This window comes from Symsagittifera roscoffensis, chromosome 6, assembly GCF_963678635.1.
Source record: "Symsagittifera roscoffensis chromosome 6, txSymRosc1.1, whole genome shotgun sequence".
Lineage (NCBI taxonomy): Eukaryota > Metazoa > Xenacoelomorpha > Acoela > Convolutidae > Symsagittifera > Symsagittifera roscoffensis.
The window spans coordinates 20,249,284-20,253,535 of record NC_087067.1 but is presented as its reverse complement, the minus strand read 5'-3'; positions in this window follow the sequence as shown (position 1 = coordinate 20,253,535).

Genomic DNA, 4,252 nt, shown 5'->3' with positions numbered 1-4,252 from the left:
ATTGGCGTTTTTTTTATGATTTTTTCATTTTTTTTTTTCAAAAAACTAATTAATTTTTAAATTCACAACACAATAGTGGCGTGTTTCTACGTTAAATTCAGGTATTGCAAATCTGAAGTCCAAAAATGACTGCTCCATGTTTTTAGTTTTCGAGATAGATTGTTTTTTATGATTTTTTCAATGTTTTTGAAAAAAACCAATTGAAAAAACTAAGCAAACCTGAAAATTTCAACTCTATACTGTAGATCTCTTAGGGTACACTCAGAGGTTGCAAATCTAGAGTCTAATGTATAACTGCTCAAATTCTTTTATTTTTCCTGATATGTATTTCTTATAATTTGTTTCCATATTTTGCAAAAAACTTATTTAAAGAAAAAACTCTGTGAACTTGGATTCTCAAGGTTTTAGTCGGGTGCTGTCAGGGTACACTCAGGAGTTGCAAATCTGGCGTCCAGGTTTGGCTGTTCAAATTTTTTTGGTTTTCAAGATATGGCATTTCTTATGATTTTTTCTTTTTTCGGAAAAAATAGATAATAAAAAAATTTCATCGAATTTGAAATTCTCAACCCAAAAGTGGGTTGCTTTCAGGTTACGCTCAGGGATTGCAAATCTGGAGTCCAAAAGTGACGTCTCAATTTGCTTTGTTTTTCGAGATGAGTTGTTTTTAAAGATTTTTTCAATATTTTTTTTTTCAAAAAACTTCGAGGAAAAATCAAGCGAACTTGAAATTCTCAACCCTATACTGGGGTTCTGTCAGGGTAGACTCAGGGGTTTCGAAGCTGGCATTCAAGTATGGTTGCTCAATAGGCTTGGTTTTCGAGATATGTCGTTTCTTACGATTTTTTCAATATTTTTCAAAAAACACAAACAGAAAAAACTAAGCGAACTTGAAATTCTCAATTTATAGTGAGAATCTGTCAGAGTACACTCAGTGATTGCAAAGATGGCCTCCAAATATGACTGCTCAAAAATTGTAGGGTTTCCAGATATGGCGTTTTTTATGATGTTTTCAACATTTATAGCAATTTTAGGTTAACCGATTTTGTCCTTCAAAAACTCAACTGTCCAATTTACGACATTAAACATTGGATCAAGTTCAAAATCAGGAAACATTTTTCAGAAGTTTCAATTCGGGAGAAATTTTTAGGGAGTTTTTAAACAGGAAAATCTTATGAGCTCCCAAGAACCTACAAAAACTAAATTTCGCCATTACCGCATCCCCCATTTTAGCATTGTAACAGGGTTGAAGACATTAACCGAATTTTTATGCTTCGTTAGTATTTTAATTCAAGCTAAGCTCGGTGAGCGAAATTACGGGACTTTAATGCAAAATGAAGATTGATCTCTGAAATCACGCAATAAGTTAATACCTCTGTGGTTTTTCTAAAGTTTCTGGCGGTTCGGGTATCAGTTCCATCGGATTAGACTTAATGTAGCTTAATTGTCTGTTTGCTGCAAAGCGCGTACACAGTTGGTTAATTCGCGCCCCAGATAGTTCGAATTTCAATTCAGGAGAGCTTGATTGGTACCGTTGATTTTTGCTAAACTAAAATTGAATCACTAAGAACTTGCAAATGATTGCGTATTTTGCTATTCGGGGGAAGCTAAATTTTGATTTAAAAAAAGGTAAGAAGATTTCAATGTTGTAAAATTCATTTGAAGCAATAAAAATTTTTCGCTGCAACAACTTAAAAGAGCAACCGAAACTTAAACACTTGTTTTTTTTTTTAATTCTTTTTTCTGTGACTCGTAGTGTTTATCAACTTTTTTCAAGCAGCTCCATGAAATTAGCGATAAACGAAAAAAAATGGTCTATGTTGCATCGTAGCACGATGAAATTGATAAGACATATAACATTGTTTCATGTTGCATTTCGTGCTTTTTATTGCATCTTGCACTATTCGAGTTTTAACTTTCTCTGTTTTACCATAGTCCCTTCCAACAAAATTCTTCTGACTTTTGATGAAATTGACCTATGTTTTTGGTCGGATGGTTTTTTTCTTGAGACAAATTCAGGCAATTTTAAATTCAGGCAGAAATAAGAATACATACGTTTTAGGCAACTCAGAGCCACCCTACTTTATCTTTCAATTCTAAATTGTTTTGCAATATAGAACTATGGCTTTGGTGCTATAGGAAACATATTATGAGTTGCGGTTCTAGCATGAAAATTTGACCTTCCAATTCCTTGTTTTCGAGATATTGCGATTTTTGATCAAATTTTTCAGAACAATGATGAACAAAAAGATTTTCATTTGAAATTTGAATTTTACGATTTCTTTTTCTACGAGGATTATTATCAAACTTGCACTGAAGTTGAAAGTATTCATCAAAAATGGACCATCCAAATTATCCATTTTTAAAGTTATCTGGGTTTTTCTGAAGCCAACAAAAAGAGATATCAATGCAAAAAAACTAAATGTGGGATGAAGCAAAAATTTATAAAATTTTGTTTAATTCTCCGTTAACCTTGTCGTTGGGTTTTATCAGCCTATGGTAAAACAATAATTGCAGCTTGAAAATGTGACCTTCTAATTTCTTCAGTTTCCGAGATATCGCAATTTTTATGAAAACTTTTCATTCAATTTCTCAAATTCAAGATCGATTTTTGTGAGAATTTCATCGAAGCAGAGTAGCAGAAAAATTGGTTTTTACACGTGCGATGCTTCTCACTTCATTTTGAATTAATTTATAATTATTATTGCGGATGATAATTGTTCCGACTTTCGATACGAAAGTAACGGAATATTTGTGCTCGGGGTGGTTTTTTTTTCTTCAGACAAATTTCGACTTGTTAACTAGCGATTTTTGAACGAATTTTTTTATATCATTCAAAAGGTATTGTTGTCCAGAGCTCAAATTTGAAAAGATATTTCACCTGTGACCATTTTTCGTAAAGTTATGGGGGTTTAAAGATTGCCATTTTGGGCAATTTGGGACAATTAACGCGCAATATATTTCGTGCTATTAACGCGTAAGCGGAGAGTTAATCCCTCTTAGAAATCATTCCAAATTGGTTTCTTAGCTTAGCTTAGCTTATTTTTGCCATAATTGATTTGTTACAAGGAGCGAATTCTATCCTTTTGTACTTTGTATGGCGTGTGGGGGATGATTTTCATAAAAAATTTCAAATTTTAGAAAAAAAAATTTTCATTGTTTTATTTCATTTAATTTTTTTAAATGTTATTACTGCTCCATAAACCTTAAAAGGCAGTCGGAAAATTCAGGAACATTCTTTGCCATGCTACGAGCAGTTTTGTTGTTCCGACTTTCGATACGAAAGTAACGGAATGTTTGTGCTCGGGGTGGGTTTTTTTTTCTTCAGACAAATTTCGACTTTTTAACTAGCCATTTTTGACGGAATTTTTTGTATCATTCAAAAGGTGTTGTTGTCCTGAGCTTAAATTTGAAAAAATATTTCACCTGTGATCATTTTTCGTAAAGTTATGAGTGTTTAAAGGTTGCCATTTTGACCAATTTGGGACAATTAACGCACGATATAATTCTCGCTATTAACGCGTAAGCGGAGATTTAATCCGTCTTCTAAATCGTTCCAAATTGGTTGAACGAAGCTTATTTGCCATAATTGATTTGTTACAAGGAACGAAATCTCTCTTTTTGTACTTTATATGGCGTGTGGGGGGATGATTTTCATAAAAAAATTCAAATTTCATCAAAAATTTTTTTTGATTTTGTTTTATTTCATTGAATTTTTTAATGTTATTACTGCTGCTCCATAAACCTTAAAAGGCAGTCGGAACATTCAGGGCTTCGCCCTGATAGGAGCAGTCTTGTTTGTATTTCTTTTTGTGTTTTTGTCGAAGGGTAGACTCTCAGTTGGCATAACTTATCTCTTGTGTCTATCCTCTCCATTTTATTCATTGCCTTTGTTGTTGTGCTATGTTAATTGATTTATTCTTTTCTTTCTTTCTTTCTTTCTTTCTTTCTAATCGAATGTTTTTCTGCTTGTTAAGATAAATTATTTACCGTCTATTCAAATAGGTCGAGCAGTTCGCTTATTCAATTCTAGAAATTGCGAATATTTCTCCAATTTTCAAAAGAATATTTCTTCCGCTTGGCCTTGACCTTAATAAAGCTCTTATGCCGGAATTCAGATTAGAAGAAACTTCTTGAGTGAATTCTTATACCTTTCGCTTAAAAATTGTTCCTAACAATTATTTTCAGTCATTGTCTCAAATAGCTTAACCATTATGTACATGGTCGATTTGACGCCAGCTTAAATAATAGAAAA